At 50.7% G+C, this 11,318-nt stretch overlaps 2 long non-coding RNA genes across 3 annotated transcripts; both read right to left on the bottom strand.

Annotated features, from left to right (window-relative positions):
* Positions 1-349: 349 nt before the first annotated feature.
* On the bottom strand, positions 350-3,471 carry LOC139042208 (uncharacterized). Its single transcript, XR_011498683.1, has 2 exons — positions 3,335-3,471; positions 350-760 (listed from the first exon to the last, which is right to left on the bottom strand). It is a non-coding gene; the product is annotated as an uncharacterized lncRNA (long non-coding RNA).
* Positions 3,472-4,861: 1,390 nt separating this feature from the next.
* LOC139042207 (uncharacterized) lies at positions 4,862-10,815 on the bottom strand. 2 transcript variants are annotated; one of them, XR_011498681.1, is made up of 4 exons: positions 10,484-10,804; positions 8,704-8,840; positions 7,670-7,911; positions 4,862-6,801 (listed from the first exon to the last, which is right to left on the bottom strand). It is a non-coding gene; the product is annotated as an uncharacterized lncRNA (long non-coding RNA). The 2 variants fall into 2 exon arrangements; XR_011498682.1 differs by lacking the exon at positions 8,704-8,840 and having other exon boundaries at positions 10,484-10,815.
* Between the last annotated feature and the right edge of the window lie 503 nt (positions 10,816-11,318).

Genomic DNA, 11,318 nt, shown 5'->3' with positions numbered 1-11,318 from the left:
GGTAGACTGAGAAAAGCAGACGGCCCCTCCTTGTGGGGGCAGGGGCTACTGTCCAGTCGGTGAGGGCATGAACTGAACACAAAGTCGAGGGAAAGGAGAATTCACCCTCTCTGCCTGAGAGCTTGAGCTGGGACATGGGTCTTTCCCTGCGCTCAGACTACAACGTACACCATTGGCTGTCCTGTCTCAGGACTTTGGCCTTCCTGGGTCTCCAGCTTGCGGATGTCACATTACAGGACTTCTGAGTCTTGTGTGAGCCACTTCCTTATAATAAATCTCTTTATACACGCCCCCCCCCAACAGACACACACACACACACACACACACACACACACACACGCATACATAAAGGCATACTTTTTATTTCTCTGGAGAGCCCTAATACGATTTCCTAATGGTATTTCTGATCCTCCCCTTTTGGCCCTGGGCAGCAGTGCCCTGTGCCTACATTAGCCCTGGACATGCAGAACTCATCTTCTTTCCTGGGAATCTTTGCCTCTTGTGCTTTGATAAGCCTCACCTTCCTTGCCCATCAGCCCATCTTCTCAGGGGTTGTCCTCCAGGCACACAGCGGACCTCCAGTGACGCCCAAAGCTCTGATTCCTGGCCACAGAGTTGTGTCCGAAGAGTTCATTAGAGGGTCCCAACGCTCACACACACTTCCCCCTGGGTTGCTTTCAGGTTTCCTCCTGTCCAGTATAACAGTTCCTAGGCTGTGCAGTCTTTATTTTTCTTTTCTCAGACGTGTAATGCTCAGATCCTCTTATTAAAAATAAAAATACATTGTAGTTTACCTGGCATCAAAAGAAGCTTTGAGAAAATAACTTAGGTCTTAATGCTGAAGTCTTTAGAAATTTACGTTTTTGCCTGGGGTAAATATTATTTGTGATGGATTCTATGGCTGCTGGGACACGTTACACAAACCTAGTGGATTCACAACGCACATTTATTCTCTCACAGCCTGCAGTCCTGAAATCTCCAATAGGGTTCCGAGGGCTGAAATCAGAGTGTCTGCAGGGCTGGGCTCCCTCCTGAGGCTCTTGGGGACAGTGTGGTCCCTTGCCTTTAACAGCTGCTACAGGCAGGCCTCATGCCTTGGCTCGTGGCCCTCGTCACACGCATTTTCACCCCCTGGTCCCTCTTCACGTCACCCTCTTCCTCTCCTGTTCTCAAATCTCTGTGTGTCCACTCCCTTTATAGGGACCCTCGTGATTTCATTTAGATCCTACCTGGATAATCCAGGATAATCTCCTACATCAAGATTCATAACTTTATCCCAAGTGCAAAGGCCCCTGGACCATAGAATGTAACTTTCACGGGTCACAGGGATGAGGCCGTGGATCTCTTTGGGGACCCTTACTCAACCTATCACGGTATTTAGAAACAATTTCAAAGAGTTCCATCTTCATAGATAAAAGCTTTGTAAACGCTGTCCCTTTCCAGTCCCATACAGTGGGCTGTGGTGAAGTGCCGCCCCTGTAGGTGAACAGCTCTCTGCTCCCCAGCCCTGGGGGAGGGTCCAGTTGCATCACTTCCTCTGACGTTACCACCTACCTTCCAGCTGGCAGGAAGTAACCTTTTATGGTAAGTGGTGCTGAAGACCACACCACCCCTCACTGGCCACGACCACTTCCTCTGTGGGACTGAGCGCAGAGTGTAGAAGAGGCCGCTCTCCAGGAGCGAGGTCATAACTACGACCAAAACCAACAGAAACGCTAATTACATTTGTCCCATAGATTCACCTGTTTCGTTGAGCAAGGTGGAGGCCATGGAAATGCTACAGGGCACGGTGGTTGCATTTCTCACATAAAAGATCAATTAATGACATATGGAATGGAGCAGGCCCTGATGCTCTTAACACCAACGTCTACATATCTAATCAATAAGATGCTGACATATGTGCTGGGCAAGACAGCTTCTGTGGCATACAACCACGTGTACGTGAAATGTTCAAAAAAGAAGATGATGTATTTCTTTAAAAAGACGACCGGTCGCCAACCAGCGCAAGTGATTGTGGTTTAATTGCTACTTCTAAATCCAGCTGGGTAGCTACATTCCCTTCGGGAAATCTTAAAAGACAACATCACATATTAGTTTTATAAGACGGATACTTCCTGGGAAGTTAACAGTGGAAGAAGGTTCTTCATTACTACCGATAAATCCCACGTTACGATAGCCGTCTTTGGGAGGACACACAGATTCCTGTCCCGGTTTCCTGAACCCGTTCCTCCACTGCGGTTTCATCAACCACTGGCAGGAAATTTCAATACCTAACTGTTGCTCTCCTCATTGGGGTACCAGCACTGCCTCCCTGACAAAGAAGACAGATCTGAAACTGAGGAAATAAAGTAGTACCCAACTGGAATGTGGGCTCGGTGGTTCTGTGGTGATTTCCTTCTCGTGATAGGGTGAGTCTCTGGCCTGGGCTTTGAGCAGGGGAGCAGTCCGGACATGGAGGGAACCCTTGCCCAGCAGGGACGACATCTCCGTGGGGGTAGGAGGCTGAGGGGTGTAAGCCTGGACGGGGTTTAGAAGACGGGGAGGTTTCAAAGGTGAAATTTTGGAGTTGAGTCCTGAGGAGGTTTGGAAAAGCTCCTGCCTCCTTAGGGCGGGCACCGTAAGTACGATGGGGTGCTTAGAGAGGGCATTTCCTGGTTTGAGGGGAGGAATCAACATTTGAGCCAAGCGGAAAGGGCGCCATGATGAGTCGGCAGAAAGAACAGGCCCCGATCAGGTTGATGGGGGTGGAAGTCTTCAAGGGCACAAATTACGGTGGGGTCAGAGGGAAGGGAAAGCTCTGCCCACAGAGGGACCCTCAGAAGGTTAAGGACAGACCTCAGAGGGGAAAGGGTGTGGGCTTGAACAAGCCTCTGTGCTGTCCTAGAGGGGCCGGTTAGGCTGAGGGTTAAACAGCGTGGGACACGATGCAGGCCTCTTCATGCAGGAAGAAGTGTGTCATCCCAACCCCTGAGAGAGAGTCCTCACCTCCAGATTCCCCCCAGACCCCCAGGGTGGGGCCCCTCCCTTCATTCCCTCGCCCCACGTCTTCCATCCGCCCAGCCCTTCTAGATTCTTCTGGGCTCCACACACCCCAGGGGTTCCTGGCTTTTGATTCCCTTCCCCCACCCTGAATTTTCTAGATTCCACTGGGCTCCGCACACAGCAAGGTCCTCCCACTCTCCCTCCCCTCCCCGTCCGCTCTGCCCAGTTTCTAGATTCTTCTGGGCTCCACACACTCCAAGTTCTTCCTGACTTCCGTCCCCTCCCCGGCCACCCTCTTCAAGCCCAGGCTACTTTCCCGCCTCCATTCCGGGTCTCAGTCAGTTTCACTTACTCACAAATCTCCGTGTCTGGTTGACTTGCAAGCCAGGCTGAAGGCCGCCTTGGAGCCCAGAGGTGGACACTCGTTTTCCTTCATCGCAACTGAAGATTCCAAAACCACCTGACCCGGGCCTGACTTTGAGAGGAACTGGGCACGTCTCAGCCTTGTGGGAGCTGGACACTGGAAACCCTGCCCTTGCTCTGGAAACCGGGTCCAACGACTCTAGTCTCCACCCCAAGCCGGTCCTTCGTTGGCCACCCTTCCTCCCACGGGCATTCAGGAACCCACTTCTGTCGACATCCCGGCTCTCGACTCCCTTCCTTTTTCGAATCTGCCCACACTCTGAGCTCAGGCTTCCTGTCTCTGCAGCGTCCTCACGTTGGCCTCCAATCCCTGCTAATTCTCTGAATTTCTAGCCCCACGGAGGTTTGAGTCTCCCTCTCCAGCATATTCCCTGTGCCCTGTCCCCTGTCAGCCTGTTCACCAGTGTCCCTGCAGACTCCTGTGCCCCTGGACATTTGTGTCTGTGTGTCCCCCAACCTAACTCCCTCAACATACACATAGACACACATACACACACACACTCATACACACACACACTCATACACACACCCATATATGCACACACAAATATACACACGTGGACACACACGCATACACATATAAATGCACACATATACACATACATACAATCGTAGACACACAGTCACATGCACGTGCACACATATACACACACATATGCACACACACACTCAGCCCAAAGGGCTCTCCACCCCAAGGCCTTGATTCCTTGACTCTAAGTGGTGCCCACAAGGGGCACCTCAAAGACACTTCCCTTTGGGGCGCCAGGGCTTCTTCCCTTCCCTTAGTGGCTCCATTTAACCCTGACTGTACTTTGGAGGCTTTCCAGTCTCTCATCTCACCTCTGTGCGGAACCCCATCCTTGCTTATCACTCCTCACGGCCACTTGTAATTTCCGCAGTATCCGATATTTTTCCAAAAGTATCTCATCTTTTTCTTTCAAAGGATTGCCACAATTTACTGAGTGCTGTTGGTACACTGCTCCGTTGTGTTCCCCAAGCTGCTCATGCATCCCCACAGATGCCCTTTCCTGCAGGAATTTGACATGAGCGAAGCCACAGCCCCTTCTCCAGATGGTCGCCCTACCCACTCCTCAAAGCAGCCAGCGGCCAGGAGGAGCCCGGCACAGGGCTCTGGAGCCCAACGTGAGCTGACTCTGGGCTGCACCACGTGCTCCAGGGCCTCTGTGGTCAGGTGCAGCCAGTCCTCACTCAGACCTGACCCTTGCTAGATCCTTTGCTCTGCATTTCCCAGATGCCCTCCAGCACCCCCTCCGTGAACTTCTTGAATCCCGTCTCATGCACTGCTTCTAGCTTATGGGACCTGACGCTATCCACACCAGCAGTAGTCCTGGGAAGCTGTGGGGGACTGGAATTGGCCACCCCGAGGTATGTCTCTTTGGCATGAGGATTCTTTGGGGCTGGTCACTTGTAATAAACTGCAGACAGGAAAGCAACTCCGGAAAGCAGAATTTACTTACCCTTTGGTAAGAGACATTTACATTGTAAAGGAAATCGCCGCCCTTAGACGTGTCTCCCTCTCTGTACCAGGAAGAAGGGGGGATGACCCTCTATCTAGAAACTCTTAATGACAAAGGCAAGGACTTCAATCTGCCTCTTGTTTACTGTACTTGTGTGGTACTCTCCCCTGATCCACACCCCCTCCGCCCCCAACATCCTCCTTTGTCTTTAGCTGAAGATGATGTTTAAGGTGGTGCCTTCAGCCCATTTTGGTGAGTTGCTCAGTTTGCCTGAGCCTGTCCCATGTATACACGGTATAAAGCTTTGTTTAATTTCCTCCTGTTATTCTGTCTCACGTGAATTTAATTCAGTGTCCAGCCGGAAGGACCCAGAGCGGGTAGAGGAAATGTCTTCCTCCCCTATACTCCACACCGCCCCTTGATGCCCACCTCTGCTTACCCACACTCCACTTCACTGTCAGGTCTCCAAGGATTCAGCCAAAAACCCCAGAGGCCAAAAAGAGCAGGAAAGAAAACAGAATCAGAGGATAGAGTCTATCTACAATTTCCCAGGTTCTTTCTGTGGACTCTGCGAATAGGCATACGAAGTTGTAAAAACAAAAACGAAAGCAAAGAAATGAAGATGAAGATGTCCAGTCTGAGCATGTGGTTGGGGGTGGCCCCGGACAGGGTGAGCAAGTGTAGGCATGTGAGTGCCTGATGTGCCAGGGATCTGCTCGTAGACTGGAGTCGTTGGGTTTTATGACAGGATACCTTTAAAAACCAGCGTGATCTTGCTCTTTGAAGGTGAGCCGAAAATGTGTGTGGAAGGAGCACACTGGTGGGGTCAGGGCCGCCGCAATCGGGTACCTTCCAGGTCTCTCTCAAGTCCTTGGACTTTAGCTCACAGCACATCTCAGATCCTGGGGGCACTGGCCAGGTAGGAGGCAACCTGGGAACCCAGAAGGATCTGGGCAGTCAGGTCATCTCCTGCTGTGGATACCAAGTCAGAAGACACGGAGGAAACTTGGAAATGTTCATTTGGTGGATTGTAGTGAGATAAGGAAAGAAATTGGAGGATTTGGAAATATGGTGAGGGTTAACACTGTGTGCAAGATGACGGCATCAGCTAACCACAGGTAGGCAACGTCAAAGCAAATATTGCTCCAGACAAACTTAAAGAAGCAGAAAGACTTGATTCAAGAGCAGTGCAATAGGGGAGAGACTCAACTCGACCCCCAAAACAAAAGGCTGGAGAGATTTTTCACGTGGGTAGTGGGAACCATAGGTCTCTTGTGTTAAAAGAAATGTACATTTTCTAATAAAATCCTCACAGGAGGTAGTTTGACACCCTGGTAGAGGGATCCGACTAAGTTAGGCTCCTGCCCTCCCTCAGAGACTGGGAGGCAGGGCCAGTATCTTCCAGGAGGACGACACTGCAGAGGTTTTTGGCCCAGGCCCTTGGGAAACACATTTCCTGGATCTTAAAACTGGCAAGAGGCTTTTCAGCAGACTTACATACATTTCAAAAGGGTAGAGAAACAGTCTACAATACAGACTGCAATTACAGTTCTAAAGGAATTCCTCTGCACGGGGAGGAGGGGAACGCCACCACGTCTCTATCAGCCAGGATCCAGTCTGCATCTCCATCAGTTCTCTGTGATTTATCAACGGTGAAAAATAGCTGAGAGAGAGAGAGCGGGCCAGAATCTGATCATTCAGAGGCTGTGTTTGCAGGACTTACCCATGGAAACACATTTCTTTCCAAGGTCACCTCCCTTTTGATCTGATAAAAATCATCTCCAAGGAAGACTCTCTTGACCCTAAAGCAGAGCGGGCCTCATTTGATTGGCCCTGATTTTTATAAAGATGCAGCAGGATTGGACGTTTACCACACCGTTTCCTTTCAGGGAATCATCAGAGTAAATCAAGCCACGACCTGTAGAGGACAAAAGACTGAAAATGGCTGTGGCTCACAAAATACTGATCACTGGCAAAAGACTAATATCTGAAGAAAGTTCATCACCCAAATAATGCCACTGACCAGGAAATCTGATTGTATCCGTGGCCGCAAAAGAGTCAAAGATTTTAAAGTCAACATTGGAAGGAACTTTCTTCTAAAGAACCGTAGCTACATCAAAAGTGAGAAATGGTTTTCTAAACAAGAAGAGGGCTAGATTTCCGTGATGGCAATTTGATGTGTCCAGTGGACTGGGCCATGAGGTGGCCAGCTATTTCAATAACATTATCTGGGTGTTTCTGGGAGGGTGTCTCCAGGTGAGTTAGCCTTTGAATTGGTAGACTGAGAAAAGCAGACGGCCCCTCCTTGTGGGGGCAGGGGCTACTGTCCAGTCGGTGAGGGCATGAACTGAACACAAAGTCGAGGGAAAGGAGAATTCACCCTCTCTGCCTGAGAGCTTGAGCTGGGACATGGGTCTTTCCCTGCGCTCAGACTACAACGTACACCATTGGCTGTCCTGTCTCAGGACTTTGGCCTTCCTGGGTCTCCAGCTTGCGGATGTCACATTACAGGACTTCTGAGTCTTGTGTGAGCCACTTCCTTATAATAAATCTCTTTATACACGCCCCCCCCCCAACAGACACACACACACACACACACACACACGCATACATAAAGGCATACTTTTTATTTCTCTGGAGAGCCCTAATACGATTTCCTAATGGTATTTCTGATCCTCCCCTTTTGGCCCTGGGCAGCAGTGCCCTGTGCCTACATTAGCCCTGGACATGCAGAACTCATCTTCTTTCCTGGGAATCTTTGCCTCTTGTGCTTTGATAAGCCTCACCTTCCTTGCCCATCAGCCCATCTTCTCAGGGGTTGTCCTCCAGGCACACAGCGGACCTCCAGTGACGCCCAAAGCTCTGATTCCTGGCCACAGAGTTGTGTCCGAAGAGTTCATTAGAGGGTCCCAACGCTCACACACACTTCCCCCTGGGTTGCTTTCAGGTTTCCTCCTGTCCAGTATAACAGTTCCTAGGCTGTGCAGTCTTTATTTTTCTTTTCTCAGACGTGTAATGCTCAGATCCTCTTATTAAAAATAAAAATACATTGTAGTTTACCTGGCATCAAAAGAAGCTTTGAGAAAATAACTTAGGTCTGAATGCTGAAGTCTTTAGAAATTTACGTTTTTGCCTGGGGTAAATATTATTTGTGATGGATTCTATGGCTGCTGGGACACGTTACACAAACCTAGTGGATTCACAACGCACATTTATTCTCTCACAGCCTGCAGTCCTGAAATCTCCAATAGGGTTCCGAGGGCTGAAATCAGAGTGTCTGCAGGGCTGGGCTCCCTCCTGAGGCTCTTGGGGACAGTGTGGTCCCTTGCCTTTAACAGCTGCTACAGGCAGTCCTCATGCCTTGGCTCGTGGCCCTCGTCACACGCATTTTCACCCCCTGGTCCCTCTTCACGTCACCCTCTTCCTCTCCTGTTCTCAAATCTCTGTGTGTCCACTCCCTTTATAGGGACCCTCGTGATTTCATTTAGATCCTACCTGGATAATCCAGGATAATCTCCTACATCAAGATTCATAACTTTATCCCAAGTGCAAAGGCCCCTGGACCATAGAATGTAACTTTCACGGGTCACAGGGATGAGGCCGTGGATCTCTTTGGGGACCCTTACTCAACCTATCACGGTATTTAGAAACAATTTCAAAGAGTTCCATCTTCATAGATAAAAGCTTTGTAAACGCTGTCCCTTTCCAGTCCCATACAGTGGGCTGTGGTGAAGTGCCGCCCCTGTAGGTGAACAGCTCTCTGCTCCCCAGCCCTGGGGGAGGGTCCAGTTGCATCACTTCCTCTGACGTTACCACCTACCTTCCAGCTGGCAGGAAGTAACCTTTTATGGTAAGTGGTGCTGAAGACCACACCACCCCTCACTGGCCACGACCACTTCCTCTGTGGGACTGAGCGCAGAGTGTAGAAGAGGCCGCTCTCCAGGAGCGAGGTCATAACTACGACCAAAACCAACAGAAACGCTAATTACATTTGTCCCATAGATTCACCTGTTTCGTTGAGCAAGGTGGAGGCCATGGAAATGCTACAGGGCACGGTGGTTGCATTTCTCACATAAAAGATCAATTAATGACATATGGAATGGAGCAGGCCCTGATGCTCTTAACACCAACGTCTACATATCTAATCAATAAGATGCTGACATATGTGCTGGGCAAGACAGCTTCTGTGGCATACAACCACGTGTACGTGAAATGTTCAAAAAAGAAGATGATGTATTTCTTTAAAAAGACGACCGGTCGCCAACCAGCGCAAGTGATTGTGGTTTAATTGCTACTTCTAAATCCAGCTGGGTAGCTACATTCCCTTCGGGAAATCTTAAAAGACAACATCACATATTAGTTTTATAAGACGGATACTTCCTGGGAAGTTAACAGTGGAAGAAGGTTCTTCATTACTACCGATAAATCCCACGTTACGATAGCCGTCTTTGGGAGGACACACAGATTCCTGTCCCGGTTTCCTGAACCCGTTCCTCCACTGCGGTTTCATCAACCACTGGCAGGAAATTTCAATACCTAACTGTTGCTCTCCTCATTGGGGTACCAGCACTGCCTCCCTGACAAAGAAGACAGATCTGAAACTGAGGAAATAAAGTAGTACCCAACTGGAATGTGGGCTCGGTGGTTCTGTGGTGATTTCCTTCTCGTGATAGGGTGAGTCTCTGGCCTGGGCTTTGAGCAGGGGAGCAGTCCGGACATGGAGGGAACCCTTGCCCAGCAGGGACGACATCTCCGTGGGGGTAGGAGGCTGAGGGGTGTAAGCCTGGACGGGGTTTAGAAGACGGGGAGGTTTCAAAGGTGAAATTTTGGAGTTGAGTCCTGAGGAGGTTTGGAAAAGCTCCTGCCTCCTTAGGGCGGGCACCGTAAGTACGATGGGGTGCTTAGAGAGGGCATTTCCTGGTTTGAGGGGAGGAATCAACATTTGAGCCAAGCGGAAAGGGCGCCATGATGAGTCGGCAGAAAGAACAGGCCCCGATCAGGTTGATGGGGGTGGAAGTCTTCAAGGGCACAAATTACGGTGGGGTCAGAGGGAAGGGAAAGCTCTGCCCACAGAGGGACCCTCAGAAGGTTAAGGACAGACCTCAGAGGGGAAAGGGTGTGGGCTTGAACAAGCCTCTGTGCTGTCCTAGAGGGGCCGGTTAGGCTGAGGGTTAAACAGCGTGGGACACGATGCAGGCCTCTTCATGCAGGAAGAAGTGTGTCATCCCAACCCCTGAGAGAGAGTCCTCACCTCCAGATTCCCCCCAGACCCCCAGGGTGGGGCCCCTCCCTTCATTCCCTCGCCCCACGTCTTCCATCCGCCCAGCCCTTCTAGATTCTTCTGGGCTCCACACACCCCAGGGGTTCCTGGCTTTTGATTCCCTTCCCCCACCCTGAATTTTCTAGATTCCACTGGGCTCCGCACACAGCAAGGTCCTCCCACTCTCCCTCCCCTCCCCGTCCGCTCTGCCCAGTTTCTAGATTCTTCTGGGCTCCACACACTCCAAGTTCTTCCTGACTTCCGTCCCCTCCCCGGCCACCCTCTTCAAGCCCAGGCTACTTTCCCGCCTCCATTCCGGGTCTCAGTCAGTTTCACTTACTCACAAATCTCCGTGTCTGGTTGACTTGCAAGCCAGGCTGAAGGCCGCCTTGGAGCCCAGAGGTGGACACTCGTTTTCCTTCATCGCAACTGAAGATTCCAAAACCACCTGACCCGGGCCTGACTTTGAGAGGAACTGGGCACGTCTCAGCCTTGTGGGAGCTGGACACTGGAAACCCTGCCCTTGCTCTGGAAACCGGGTCCAACGACTCTAGTCTCCACCCCAAGCCGGTCCTTCGTTGGCCACCCTTCCTCCCACGGGCATTCAGGAACCCACTTCTGTCGACATCCCGGCTCTCGACTCCCTTCCTTTTTCGAATCTGCCCACACTCTGAGCTCAGGCTTCCTGTCTCTGCAGCGTCCTCACGTTGGCCTCCAATCCCTGCTAATTCTCTGAATTTCTAGCCCCACGGAGGTTTGAGTCTCCCTCTCCAGCATATTCCCTGTGCCCTGTCCCCTGTCAGCCTGTTCACCAGTGTCCCTGCAGACTCCTGTGCCCCTGGACATTTGTGTCTGTGTGTCCCCCAACCTAACTCCCTCAACATACACATAGACACACATACACACACACACTCATACACACACACCCTCATACACACACCCATATATGCACACACAAATATACACACGTGGACACACACGCATACACATATAAATGCACACATATACACATACATACAATCGTAGACACACAGTCACATGCACGTGCACACATATACACACACATATGCACACACACACTCAGCCCAAAGGGCTCTCCACCCCAAGGCCTTGATTCCTTGACTCTAAGTGGTGCCCACAAGGGGCACCTCAAAGACACTTCCCTTTGGGGCGCC

Source organism: Equus asinus, chromosome 26 (genome assembly GCF_041296235.1).
Source record: "Equus asinus isolate D_3611 breed Donkey chromosome 26, EquAss-T2T_v2, whole genome shotgun sequence".
Taxonomy (NCBI): domain Eukaryota; kingdom Metazoa; phylum Chordata; class Mammalia; order Perissodactyla; family Equidae; genus Equus; species Equus asinus.
This window is presented reverse-complemented; position numbering and strand designations above follow the sequence as displayed.